The sequence below is a fragment of the Periplaneta americana genome, chromosome 13 (genome assembly GCF_040183065.1).
Source record: "Periplaneta americana isolate PAMFEO1 chromosome 13, P.americana_PAMFEO1_priV1, whole genome shotgun sequence".
NCBI classification, from domain to species: Eukaryota; Metazoa; Arthropoda; class Insecta; order Blattodea; family Blattidae; genus Periplaneta; species Periplaneta americana.
Window position 1 is genome coordinate 133,515,794 of NC_091129.1, and position 16,174 is coordinate 133,531,967.

A 16,174-nucleotide genomic window follows, 5' to 3' on the forward strand; every position below is an offset into this window, starting at 1 on the left:
CAATGGTCACCATGTTAGCTTTTGAAAAGCAAGTTGGAGGGTTGAGGGCAATTGATTTAAATGGGCGACAAAATTCTTTGCGTGACTCCCTCCGGGAGGGATATACAACTATGGAGTCTCGTATTGTATATTTTCCCTGTAAGTCACAAAGAAAACTTTTTTTTCGCTCTCATGAGATCATTTGTTCTTTCACTTCTTGAAACATGCTCAACTCTTTTTTACTCATCGCAACTCTACGTCAGTAGTTATCCAGTGAGAAACATAATATTACACTTGAACACATTATATTGTTTTATAAATAATTAAATAAATAAACAAACAAAGAAATAAATAAACAATAAATAAATAAAGAAATAAGTAAATAAACAAATAAATAAACAAATAAATAAATAAACAAATAAAGAAATAAACAAATAAAGAAATAAACAAACAAATAAATGAATAAATAAATGAATAAATAAATAAATAAATAATTTCTTATTATTATTGCCACTCTATTATTTTATGTATTTAAATATATTACAAGTGCAGAAATAAATTATTTTAATGATTCTTTATAATTCTTTAAGGAGACACGTCACTAAAAGTGACAACTTTTTCCTAACAACTTTTTTAAATCAAATTTTGAGAGCATGTTTACTATATGAAGGACTAACAAAATAAAAATTTTGGGCTCCCAAATGTTCTTGGCTTTTTATTTTTTATTATTATAATTTTTTTAGAAATATTTTCAAACTAAACTTTTCAGTAGAAGATCTAAGCTTTACTTTTTTGTTACATTCACAATACACAGAGAAACATTTCTCATATTTTATTCGCTTTAACCCAGATAAGACTGACGTCCTATATATAGGACGGAACGTTTTATTTTTTTTTAACATTGCTGTGGAAGATTTTCATAGTCGGCAATCATGATACCATAATCCTAATGTGTTATAAATTGCCTCCAATTTTTTTTCTTGTATTTAGTCTGTCATAGTCATTGTTATTAACATATTTGTGTGAAACGTCCGGTGTCCTACATATAGGACGTCAGTCTTATCTGGGTTAAAAAAAATGTTTTTGAACTTCTAAAATCTTATTTTTCTGTAATTCATGAAAAAAACTAGCAGCATTTCTTACAAAATAAATGCACAGATACATGCAGTAAATACTTGCAGTAAAAATTTCATCCGGATTGATTAATATTCGGCATACAAAGGTTGGTGTTCAATCAAGAAAAATAAACTGAGGGGAAAATGGATTTGAAAGTAAAATGAATGTTTATGTAATATATGCCTATTAAAATTCTCCTCTGCTACAGTCATCTACAATCTTCAGGGAGCCAACTTTAGTACAAAAAGTTACTAGATTTGCAATCGGAAATTTGTAAAAAAGAATTCTTTAATGGAAAAATAATTTTGACAGCTCTTCTTCTTTCATTTTATTAAATTTTTTAAACTTGTAATCAGAATAACTAAATTTATTTGGGGTATGAAAATATAATTTCTAAAGAAGTGAAATAGTCAATAAAAATATTTTGGAAAATTTTCAAGATTTTCAGTGGAATCTCTCCTTAATTATCTTTACAGATAAAAATATCGAGTGTGTGAAAATATCGTAAACTATTGAGATCTAGCATAACTATTTCAATTTTTTTTTATTTATACATAATCTTCTGTTTTTACTTATCCCGTGCTCAGAAATTTCGCATGGACGGCCAGAAAATTCTGGGTCAGGTATCTTTAAACGCCTATGTAGGCCGTTGTAAGCCTCAGGTGTAGATGGGGCAGTTATTAGTGCACTACTGTATTTCACTTCTGTGTTTTATGTAAATTATTCTGTACATAAAAAGTGCAACTAACCACTTTATGTAACTGCGATCAATATAATGTAAGAATAATATTTTTAGGAGTTTATGAAAACACTCCATTATCTAATTGGCGAAATGGAAGGATAAACAAATATAAGCAAATTGAATTAAATTTCTCACAATAATTGAAGTGTAAAGAGAGCCAATAAGAAATGAAGTCAGAATATAAAAAAAAAAAACAATTTAAATTACAATTTTTTTTATGTTTAATATTGGTCGACCAGCAAACTTGCTATACAGACCACTGTTAAATGATGGATTATCACATGCAGAATATCATGCTGAGGTTGGCTCTAAAGGCTCCTCTAATTATGTGAACAAAAATATGATGATTTCTGTGTCAAATTTATGAAGAGTCGTCAGTATCACTAAGAAGGATGTCTTGAGGGAGTTTCCTTTTAAGTCGAGATGGCTGACAAGATCTTGCTCCAATGTTATATGTCACAGCTCCAGTAACACCAGGAAGTTTGTTGAAGAAAGATTTTGACATTGAATGGATGTGCTGTTCTAGTGGAAGAATTCCCAATTCTTGATGCAGTTGTTGATTTCTCACAAACCAGGGGGCATTTGTTGCAGTACGCAGGAACTTGTTCTGGAGAACTTGTAGGCGATGCATGTGTGTCTTATTTGCAGTCCCCCACACTGGCGCTGCATAAGTTAAAAGAGGTCGTACAAGCGAGGTGTAGAGTAGCATTGAACAGTCCAATCCAATTTGTGAACGTCTATTAACCAAAGGGTATAATTTTCGAATTCTAGAAGAGGTTAGTGTGACGATGCGAGTTATATGGGCATTCCATGTAAGTTTCGTGTCTAATAATATTCCCAAATATTTGACAGCTTCTTGACTGGAGAGCCATGTAACTTGTTCATTTAGAAGAACCAAAGGAGGTGGATTATGAATAGGCCTTAAATAAATTACAAATGATTTCATAACACAATTTCTCGATACTCGATGCCGATAGTGTGTGAATACTGCATACTCGCTATTGCAACTTGAAAGTATATGTATTATATTTCTTCCAGTTATTTTATTAGTATCTCCAAACCTTTGGTTTGTCCCATATTCGTTGCAATAAAGGCATTTGAACAATAATGATTGCAATGATTGAAAACAAAGCGAGAAAAACGCTTCATTCCACATGTCTCTGGTGTTGAGATAATCCCAGTGTTGGGTGGACATGAAGCATTCTTTTCCCTCTGGCGTCCAACCTTCAAAGCGACTTATCGTACTCTGACGTTCAAAAATATCTGATCCGATTAATAGATAGTGATCGATAATTTGTTGGTGTAAATGTGGATTCTCTATTTATTGCTTCTATGAATAAATGGCGAAGATAATAGTCACTATTGCCAATTGTAGATAAATATTCCCGCATTATGGAATTCACTTTTTAATCCCACTCAACTGAATGTAAAACAACACTGGGTTTAGCTGGAAACAGTTGATATTGTCAATTGTGATAATAATTAATGCTTAAACTACATAATAATTTTCTCTGACACCTTTTTAACTGTCCCAATAATAGTGCCACGTATTGAGAACTAGGAAAACTGGTTCAAAGAATATCAATTTTTTATATCTTTGGTTCTGACTTATCCCGTGGTTGGAAAGTTCGCTTACACGATCATAAAATCGTAGGTCGGATAACTTTGGATGTAAGTGTACAACTCGGGTCGTTACGCAAGTGATAGTGTTCATGCTACGTCACTAGATGGCAGCATCTGCTGTTTTTTCACCGAAAGTGTATATTATTTCCCTCTTGTCTTAAAGTTTTTTTACAGCTTAGTATCTGTTGCGCTTACTAAAACCCCTGATCACATATATATCACATTGGTCACTCCCATTTATGAAATGGTAACATAAAAAAGAATAACCACTGTCGAAAAGTTACCTTTTGGTAACGACCGCTAGATGGGAGTAAAGTTGCAAGCTTTAGTCCATGTAATTCCATAAGGATTACAACGTGACAGCTTTTACAGTCGCTAGGTGGCAGCATAATGAAATTGATAAAAGTGGTTGCCTAGAAATTCCATTAGGCTGATCAATCTGTTATATGTTACCAGGGCCAAAATTTTGGGGTGCGATATTCTAGTATTCGTTCGAAATGTTCTCTTCAGTTAATTCCTATATTGGTGAATTTTTACTATTAAGTTAAAGATGCCGACGGCAGGATAATATTAAAATGGATTTGAGGGAGGTGGGATATGATTGTAGAGACTGGATTAATCTTGCTCAGGATAGGGACCGATGGAGGGCTTATGTGAGGCGGCAATGAACCTTCGGCGGTAAGTATGTAAGTTAAAGATGTCGAGTTCGTTGTGAGATCTTCACTTCTTTTCTTGTTTAACAGAGTTTATCCTGCGATACTCCTTAAAAAATCTCATTTCTGTAGCTTCGAGCTGTCTTTCTTTATGTTTGTTTATTTTCAAAAATTATGCGCCGTAGAATAATATGCGAATCGGCATTGTTTTGTAAAAATTTCATTTCATTTCTTTCCAGCTATTCTTAAAATATCTTTCTCCTGTACCGCACATATAATTTGAACTTATTGGTTTTGTTTGTAATGTCGTTGTAGCATACATATGAAGACATTATTACAAACACAGCCCTTGTCATTTTAAATGAAACTGAGTTAAGGACACATTTTCTACTACGGTATTTAAAATGTTTATAGACGCCAAAAACGGCTCATGTCAAGTGCAATAGACATAAGAATAAAACACCAGTTGAACGGGAATAGCTGACATATGTTATTATTTTATTTTTTATTGTTCTCCTGAAAAATAGCAATTTTGACAAGGGTTGTTTTTGTAATAATGTCTTCATATGTTCTATAGTCTCTCCTTCTAAAATTATCTTAAGAACAATTTATGAACAATATTTCTTTTCAGGATATTTTATTTGATATAGTAATGTTTGTATAATATAACAATATGAAATATAACACAAATGTGTTTGAATCACATAGTTCATTTGTATATGCACACAGTTACAGAACGTACCAGATTTTGAGCTGGAAGGTGGTTGTTCATTGATTTTAAGGTTAGTTTTCTTATCTTATATCATGATATAAGTAAACTCTTTCAAGATTTGGTATTTCCAAAGCCCTGAGTTATACAATATAATCGGTAATTTTATACTAAAACAAGCATTATATACTTTTTAACATGCTAGAAATTGTATAAGATTTTTGCATTTCATTTTATACCGTATTAATTATAACTGTAATGTCTTCCTTGCATAAATTATACTTAAAAATAATTTTTATAATAAGTAATTCTGGCCAAGTAATGTGAGTCACAGATAGCTGTAATTTGAGTGACAGAAATCTAGCTGATTTTTCATAATTATTCCATTACATTGTGATGTTCAACAGAAAAGAAAAACATATCTCTACAGCTTTTAGAAGAGCAGAGTTTGCCATTATTGTGTATGCATACAATATCCATGTCTATGTCCATGTCTCGTAATGTAAGTGAGAGTACATTTAAATGTTTTCCCTTATTAATCAATTATTATTTCTCAAATAAATGTACACCTATTTTCAGCCTTTTTATTGAGCAACGAAATACCATATGAAATGAAAATATGCAATTAAAAACAGGAAGTTTATAATTAAGAACTTGTAATGAGAGTTGTTACATTGTAATGTCAGTGAAGGTGTTATATTCCCTCATTTAAGAAGAAACTTATTGATGTTTAATTTTAGATGTAAGAGGTGGGTTATAAATTGCCGCAGGGAAGACCTTCTGAAGAAAGATGAAATTTATTTAAATAATAATTACAGGTTATGTGCAGCCCAGTTAGAGTATATTGTTGTTTTTGTCTTTCACATCACCATTCCTTATTGGATATAAATCAGTCATTCATCTATTTCTAAACGATCTCTTTTCAACATATGCTGTCATATTTAAATGAAAGTGTAGACCAGTATAGAGATAGAGAAGGAAATCAAACCAAGTTGGAAGTGGATGCAAAGGTAAACAAATTAATTTCGATACCGAAATCCAACATCGCATGAGCCTTCACGAAAATACTTCTTATATATATATATATATATATATATATATATATATATATATATATATTGTTTCCGAATAACCACTCCTAATGCAGAAAAACAATATACCATATTGTCACGAAAATTACCATATTCGTTTTCACACATTCATTTGGGAAAAAGTATTAGTATTATTCTCCTGCCGCTTGGAGTCGCTAGCGTCGCCAGGATTATGGTAGCTAGCAAGTGCGTATAGGGAATTTAATTTAGTGTCCTTACTGCATATATACAGGGTGTTTCCGAGGCGGTGTTACAAACTTTCGGGGATGATGGCGAAGGGCACATGTATCAATTTCAGATCAGGAACCATGGTCCGGAAATGACTGAGTCTAAAGTTATAAGCAAAAATATTTGTGTGGAAATGGAATTGTAATTTGGCACCACGTGCCCCTCCTTCCCTTAACTTTTGGAACAATCGTGGAAAAATGATATGGGCCGGATGTCTCCTACGTGGGTATTTGCACCGATGCAATCTGCGAGCTTGTCTACTGTTCCCATTGGCTCATCCGTATTCGAAAATCAGGTCTGCTTATTCCGCTTTCGTGTAGCTTCTCCTCCATTTAACTAAGACTGATCGACTGGACACTGCAACTTGTACACATACACTGCTGTCTACGGACGTGCATATCAGGACCGACCATGCCCGTTACACATTAAGCTCTGCATTGCTTTAGTGTAGACAGCGCAGTGAATGGAATACTGTATGTAGACAACGTAAACAACGTCAGATGAATACAGTATGTGTAAGATGTACAGATAAATACACATAAATAAGGTGTACAGAGGAATGAAATTATTTCATTTCCACACAACTATTTTTGCTTGTAACTTTCGACTCGATCATTTCCGGATCAGGGTTCCTTATCTCAAATCGATACATGTGCTCTTCGCCATCATCCCTGAAAGTTTGTAACACCACCTCGGAAACACCCTGTACTTGTACCATGACAGTTACTTTTTACATAAAAGTAAAACAAATTTCAAAATAATCTCTTAAAAGTAATATTCATAAAATCATAATACAATTATTGTGTGCAATTGTGAGTTATTTTTCTGACTGTAAGATAGAAACTATTGATATTTCATTGGATAGTGACTCACTAATTCACAAATTACATACAACGTTCATGCTTATAAATACGTAAATTTAATGCTATTCATTTCAGAGTAAAAGTACAACCAATTTTTTTTTACTAAAATTGATTATCAATTGTAAAAGTCCTACCGTCAATTACTTTCTCTCTTCTTGACGAAACATTTCAAGTAGTTTGCAACAACACTATGAAGTAGGAGAAAATAATACCTAATGTTGTGTATAAGAAAGGTAAATCTAAACGAAATAATTCGCAAGCAGTAAACACTGGGATTGTGTCTTTTACGTGGCCAAGGAGTCTATCCAATTCGCTGATAACATTATTTTCAAGATCAGAACGCAACAACAATTTCCGTATATGAATAACTGATTCTTTAGATTCGTCTGTGGTTAGGTGACACGTTAGACACAACTCAATAACTAGAAATATTGTTAAAAAAGTGAAACTTATGGAACTCACAATGCGAAACTTTAAGAGTTCATCCAAAGTTGTTTTATATACCTCAATGAAGTACAATATAAACCAGAGTGCGCTTATAACATGAGTAAAAAACCAACAAAATGCAACAAACATTTGAAACCCAAAGCAGGAGTTCAACAAGCGAACAATGTTATATAATTTGCTGTAAAAAGTTCTTAAGCTTTGCAGGTTGCGTGTCATCATGGTACTCGACTGTGAGAATTCAACACTGATGACGAAAGCCTTCTCGATATCTTTCGCACAAACATCATATTTTTCCCAACACACTGCCCTTTCCACGCATGGTTTCACAGAGTAAAGTGATTGTAATATTTTGTTTATGTGTTTGTACCTGTATGTTACCAGAGAAACTAGAGTTATGAAAAATGTTGTCATTATCACATTTGAGAAACAGAAAATATAAAATGCTACAAAGTTAATAATTTCAAAAGGTTTACATGCATAGAAAAATAATGTAAAAGGCAGTTGAATAAATAATGTATGTAGAGCAAGGCGTAATATTGATCGCCGCCATATCATGTTGTTCATAGAGTGTCTTTCCTTACTGCTGAAAAGCAATTCATCCACTTCAGACAACGCAGAAATAATTTTTGGGAAATTCAAGTTCTTAAGGAATACAAACACAATGACAGATGTCAGCGTTGTACAACACATTAATATTACGTTAACAACATTTAAAAGAGGTAGTTTCACCGACACGTATCTATTCATTTGGTAAAAAATTAGATAACAAAACAGAAAGGAGTAAATTCCAATACAAACTACACACCAACACTTATCAATGTGTCCAAGATATTTACGTTGTTTCACACCATGCCTCTTAGTGGTTATAGTATAGGGTGCGAACCCCATCACTTTGCACGCATAAAACACAGGCTTGATCGCTGAAAGAATTTCAGTCACAACATCGCTTTCCTCCATTACGAGAAAAGGTTGCCACAACTCAGTATGTATGCCGTGCGACTGGAGGAAACATTGCCTCGTAAGCATTTAAGTAAAGCGAAAACATAAATTAATACAGTAGACTTATGACGAAACTAATTTCATAATTGTATGAAGAGAACAAGATAGTATCACCTGCGATGTTACTTAACAAAATTGCTAACCCTCGTCAATATTCATGTCAGTTAGATTAACTAATTTGTACACTAGTCGTTTATTAGATACCGATATTATTGAAGAGATATCGACCAAAAAATACAACATTTCCACGCCTACTGCTGTGCTAACGTTGAAATACGCTACGTTATCAGATATCGATATTATTGAAAGTTATCGACCAGAGAATAAAACAACTTTTCCACGCTCATTCCTGTATTAACCTTAATAGTACATTATGCAACGAACCCATAATGATAGTAATTAAGAAGCGAGTATGGATGTGTATGAAACGAGCGCAAGCGAGTTTCATAATTTTCATACGAGCTTCTTAATTACCATTATAGGCGAGTTTCATACGACTTTTTATGCTCAACCATTTTTCTAACTTGAAATTATTCAGGTGTATACATTTTATTTGTATCTGACAAGATCGGAAGTGACCTTGTTCTTGGTCGTGAATTGTGAGATGTGCGCAGACGCAAAAGTATTGATTTTTTCCGAGGAACAATAATATCACTGACCTTGTGTAATCCGTTAAACTTGGTATAACCTTGATTATTGAATTCGGCATTGAAAAACGAGATGACAAATTGAATTTATTTGAATATTATTTACAATTAAGGATAATTATTATAGTAGCAGAACAGAACCTTCTGCGACAGTATTGGATTTCCAGCCTCCGTGACTTTTCGCTAATTCTCTTTCGATTGCATATCCGAGAATAATCTATACTTGCGGTTTTATAACGGTACAAAGCTGACTTGTCATTGGCGAACACCTGTAAGCTGAGTTGTCATTGGCTGGAAACACCTGTACTTTAATGAGTAGGTGTACTTTAATGACATGCATTAAAGAACTGCTACCAGGTGTATAATTACTACATTTCGGCATGGTCGAACATAAAATATAGTAGTTTATTAGATACCGATATTATTGAAGAGTTATCGATGAAAGAATAAAACGTATTTTCCACGCCCATACCTGTGCTAACCTTGAAATAGTAGTTTATTAGATACCGATATTATTGAAGAGTTATAGACCAAAGAATAAAACACGTTTTCCATGCCCATTTCTGCGCTAACCTTGATAAATAGCAGTTTATTGGATAGGCCTATCGATATCATTGAAAAAAGCACCTTTTCCTCGCCCAATACAATCCTAATCTTGAAATATGGTAGGTAGTTAATTAGATACCAATATCATTGAAGAGTTGTCTATCAAAGTATAACACACCTTTTCCATTCTCATACCTGTGCTAATGTTGAAATATGGTACTTTATTAGATATAGATATTGTTGAAGAGTTTTCGACCAAAGGATAAAACACCTTTTCCACGCCCATTCCCGTGATAAAATTGAAGCATGGTAGTTAGTTAATAGATACCAATATTATTGAAGAGTTATCGACCAAAGAATAAAACACTTTTTCCACGCCCATTGCTGTGCTAACAATGAATTATTAGATATCGATAGTGTTGAAGAGTTTTCGACCAAAGGATAAAACACCTTTTTCACGCCCATTCCTGTGATAAAATTGAAGTATGGTAGTTAGTTAATAGATACAAATATTATTGAAGAGTTATCGACCAAAGAATAAAACACCTTTTCCACGCCCATTGCTGGGCTAACATTGAATTATTAGATACCGATATTATTGAAGAGTTGTCGATCAAAGTATAACACACGTTTTCCACGCCCATACCTGTGCTAACGTTGAAATATGATAGCTTATTAGATATCGATATTGTTGAAGAGTTATCGACCAAAGAATAAAACGCCTTTCCACGACCATTCCTGTACTAAGCTTCATATGTATATGGTAGTTTTTTTAGATACTGATATGATTGAAGAGTTATCTATCAAAGAACACAGCCGTACACGAGATACATATACCATGCAAACAACTTGACAGACATAACATCGGCTTAACTCCATGCTAATTGATTCATATATTTGTCAACGAAATACTTCGTAACTACCTACACAAATGATAGCAAGGCAGTTAAACCACAGCACTACAAGACTACAAAAATAATCTTTAACATTTCTCCATATTCTTCGTTACATATTTTACATTTATATTGTTCATAATTGTGATCGATGTCCACACATTCTTCTTATATAATAACATTGTGAAATAAACATGTGAGCCATATACTGGGTGTTCATTTCAAAGTGTGTCATGACGTCACTGTTGATGAGTCAGCGATTTGAAGCGAGTTTCAGCTTTTGTGTCAGAGAAGTTTCCTATTGATCAAGGCGTTCAATCTGAACTTGAGAACGTGTACGTATAACTTGAACGTCGTAGCAATAGATGGCGGTCTGTACGGACTGTGTGCTACCATAGCCTCTTTCGAACTGTGTTTTGCGCGGGCAAGTCGTACGCAGGGTATTTGTTATCATCGGTTGCGTACGGCAACATTCCACAACACAAATCAAATGCTCCGTGTCCATGTTGACCGTCGAAGTTAATGTCAGCAAATACGTAAGTAATCGTCTTAACCCTCTCCACATATCCCGACAGTATGAAAAAAAACTCACCTCAGTACATGTTTCGAAACAGTTCACATTCCTGCCACTACCGGTGTTACCGTACGTATCGGTAAGTAACCTACTCTTCTGAATGAACGCCGTACTTGCTAGGCAACTTCTCTGGCACATAAGTAATACACCTCTGCGGAAGTGTAGGAAGATTGAATTCTCTAGGCTCATCGACTAGCCACATGACGGCATACAGCGAGCCATGACACACTTTGAACTGAACACCCAGTACATCGTAACATCTATATATACATGAAATAGGCAGTTGAGCCATATACATAGTAACATAACATGTTTGTTTCATGGCCTACTTCATATGAATACACACATTTATTTTGTGTTACATTATCAAAGCATTTGAAAGAACCATAACATTTACAAGAGAGTATTAATCATTTATGCTGAGTCAAACGTCTATTTTTATGTAAAATTGAATGAAGATTTTAAATATGTAAAATTTAATATAGGGTGCCATTTAAAAAAAGTATTATTTTTTGTCACACTTGTACATGAATCGATACTTTTGTGAGACCACAGCCATAAGTTTTAGTTAGATATCTCAAACAACTTTTTTTTCTGCTATTTTCTTATGAAATGAATATATAAAGAATTATTAGCAATGTTCCATACTTAATGAACATACTGTATAAACAATCAATTGTTTGCATTTTTTTGCACTTTTGTTAGTGAAATCCTGAAATAAAAACTTTTTTTCTGCCGTTTTTAAATTACCGTAACTCCGTATTTTATGAATGCGATTAAATTATTTACATATTTTGTTCTGAATTCCTCAGGAATCACCTCCATAAATCGGGGAGAATTTCGTGAATCACCCTATATAAACTAATGGAAATTTCATGTTATAGAGAAATATAATAGTTGGCTCTTAGTTCGATTTTTAATTTTTTACAAAGCTTTTGTTACATAGGCCTAGGCCTTACATTATAATAAGAACGAAACTATAAACTGCACGATGGCGTCAGACGTGGCCACTTTGTGGATAACAAATGTCACAAATTTATAGCTTGCATGAGGAACACGTGAGTTTGTATCAGATCTCGTCCTGTGTAACAAGAAATTAACAAAGTGCTTACGTCATTAGTAAAAGTTGCACGTCACAACTAAAAACTAATGTGTTGTTCGGAGAAATGTGTACTTGACGGCTTCAGTGAGCTGTAACATACAGGAAGATTGATCGGTTCAACACGTAGGAGTTCTAATCTAAATTCGTCAAAAACAAGGTATACGGTGGATCGATATTACCTGGGAATTTTTACCCTATGTCTTCAGACGCGTTTTTCAAATTGGTGTGCAAAATGCGTTTGACTGGGCACAAAATTGAGTTATCAACATTAATAATAATAATGATAATAATAATAATATTACTAATAATAATAATAATAATACTTACTTACTGGCTTTTAAGGAACCCGGAGGTACATTGCCGCCCTCCCATAAGCCCGCCATTGGTCCCTATCCTGAGCAAGATTAATCCAGTCTCTACCATCATATCCCACCTCCCTCAAATATAATAATAATAATAATAATAATAATAATAATAATAATAATAATAATAATAATAATAATAATAATGTAAAGTTTACGGAATTTATAGTGATAGGATGCGTTTAGAGCTAAAGTGGATCAAGACACAAATTTTCATAAATTCAGTTTAATAAGGCCCTAGTAATTAAATAAAGATTGGGGAACGGATTACTACACTGAAATGTAGAAATGATGTTCGAATAACTGCTTGATTGTTTATACATATATAACAGTTGTCAAAACAGATAAAAGTTCAGTCTGGTGTAAACAACTATGACGATTCAAGGCTGCTTGATGTTCGAGAGTTGATCACTCCCGAAATCCCGATGTTTTGAACATTTAATAACAAGTAGTCAACGACAGGCAATAATGTCGTGCGGGTTTTCGGCTTTGCGGGCGCTGTTATTCTTGCATTTTCGTTCGTTGTTCATCTGTAGTGTAGAGTAAAAATAGTATTTCGCTACTGTGCCAAGCTTCAGTACTTCAATTTAATAACACAAATATAAGCAATTCCGAAGCCCATTATACTTTAAGTTTTATATATATAATTAGATTACTTTACGACTCTTTCTCAACTGCTATGGTCATCTAGCGTCTGAATGATATGAAGGTGATAATGTCAACGAAATGATTTCAGGGTCCAGCGCCGAAAGTTACCCAACATTTGCTCTTAATGGATTGAGGGAAACTCCTGGAAAATACCTCAACTAGATAACTTGTTCCAACCAGAATTAGGTGAGACATGTTAACCGTTACTCCACAGCGGTGCACTTTTAAGTTAGCCTATATCTCTGTTAGTTCCGGTAACAATCGATAAATGAGCAAAGCAGTCAGAGAATTGCACAGAACTTGCCTAGAACTTTGGGAGGAGGGGGATAATGAAAACACTTCGAGATCGCTAATGTATTATCAAATAACTGGGGACCATCACCAACTCAAGCAAATTTGAAGCCTAATTTTGAAATAAGATACCGAAGAAGAATTTTTGCTTAGAGACTTTGTTTACTTCAGCACATATTATTCGAAACGGGGTCCTGGTTTTACTTTCCTACTGACGTAAGTTACAGCAAAGATTTATGCTTATAAATTAGTTGTAATCTCCCCGTTTCCAAACCCGCGAACTTCGGATTCAACGGAAATAATTTATCTCTGAGAACGTTAGAATTAGAACCACATGAAATTATTAGTTAATCTACATATTTTAATAGTTTGTAGGCGTAAGTCGCGTCGTAGCTGTAATGTTCTGAATTGAACGGAAGCTGGCTCTGTGTTTTCATCAACCAATTTGCATTAAGCATGAGTATAGAATTTTGTTGACTATTTATGTTCGCACGTGTGTGAATTATAATATCATCCCAAGCGTTCAATATGCTATCTACTAATAGGGAAATGTAGAACACGACTACCTAGTAAGAAGTCTTAGAGAAAGACGGAGAGAATGTTCTAAGTTACGTAGGAAATGTCAAACTAGTGAAATTTTCTTCAATTAAATGTTTCCCCCCCCCCGCACACGGAAGTTTTACTGAAAGGGAATAGTTTTCCACCGAAAACATGGCTTTGCAAAGTACCGCGGTGTGAGTTTTGTTATTTTTTACTAACATGGTTCAAGTGGTTTGTAGCTTTCATCAAGTTAAAACGGAAGTAAATGTGGGAAAAAAAATTACTAAACTTTACTGAAGTCAATTGTTGTACATCTCCTTTGGCAAAACTTGCAGCACAATAAACTTTTCACTTTTTTCAGTTTAAAACCTAATCTGTAAAATAATGGACTAGAAAACCATTAAGAAACTTATACAGTATAACAATCAGTCAAACATGGACAAACATTTTCGACCAAGAACTGGTCATATTCAGATCTACGTAAATGACATGGATATGTTACAGTCAGAACCCAAGTCCGTCAAAATCCGAAATTTCTAGGAAATTCTAGTTCTGACAAAGCTCTTTAGAAAAAATCCTAGTTCTCACTTATGTAATTCAGTTACATCTAGAAATAACTATACCACCGCTAGTCCCACCCCATTCTACCCTTGAGACCGGTCCATGGATGGGAGGAGTGAAAGCTGACCAGACCACGAGGCCAGACGAATTGTGCCTCAATTACAGCTTTTCAAGTGCAATCTAAAAGCCCGCGAAAACACACGAAATGCAGAAGCCAGACCCGGCACGAGCGATCGCCTCAGGAACAAATGTTACTGCAAAACAGTCTATACAGGGTGTTTCAAAAATACTGGGCATAATTTCAGGTATGTATTTCCCACATGTAGACAATCAAAATAGTTCATTACAACATGTGCCCCGAAATGCTTTATTTCCGAGTTATGGCCTTCACAACATTAAAATTCACCGGAACGTTTTTCTTTCCGCAGGTCGTTGCCATCAAAGGAGACATTAAGAGGGCACTCTGACAGTTCATTCCGAGGCGAAGGTTACATTCAGTGTTGTGTAGGCGTTAGGCTGTGCGACATGTATTCAAATCAAGAGCGGGCAGAGATATACTTCATGTACGGTAAGGCGGACGGCAATGCTGCGCTGGCTCGTCGTTTGTACCAGGAGAGGTACCCACAGCGACAATGTCCAGATCGGAAGACATTTGTACGTCTCCATTACCGTCCGTGCGAGTATGGAATATTTAACTCTCCTGGTTTGGGAAGGGGACGACCAAGATCTACAACTCCAGAAGTACAGGAGGAGATTTTGGAGGCTGTGAACATGACTTCTTCTATCAGCACACGAAGTGTAGCGTTGCAAGTCAATGTTCCTCATACGATTGTCTGGAGACTGTTGAAAGAGTATCAATTGTATCCTTATCATTTGGAACGTGTACAGGCCCTGCCACCAGCAGATTACCCTGCACGAGTTAGGTTCTGTCAGTGGTACTTGCAGCAGTGTGGTGTAAATCCGAACTTTCCTGCCTTTGTATTATTTACAGATGAAGCACAGTTCACACGAGATGGCATAACAAATTTCCACAATCAGCATGTATGAGCGTATGAAAACCCACGTGCAACTGTTCTATCTCATCACCAGGTGCGGTTCTTCCTCAACATGTGGGCCGGTATCATTGGTAATCGATTAGTTGGACTCCATGTACTTGTAAACAGACTTACGGGGCAGGCGTACACAAACTTCCTGGAAAACACCATACCTCATGTTTTAGAAGACACTCCACTAATCAATCGTCAACACATTCACTTCTTGCATGATGGCGCTCCTGCACACTTCAGTCGTACGGCTCGCCGGTACTTGGATGGAAGGTTTCCTGATCGATGGATAGGTAGAGGTGGCCCAATTGCTTGGCCTCCACGCTCACCTGCTCTGAACCCTCTCGATTTCTACTTGTGGGGCCATTTAAAATCATTGGTTTATTCGTCTCCGGTGCCTGATTTGGAATCCCTTCGGAATCGAATTGTGGCATGTTCTGAGGACATACGCAATACTCCTGGAGTTTGGGATCGTGTTCGCAGGTCAATGAGACATCGATGTGAGGTCTGTATTCAA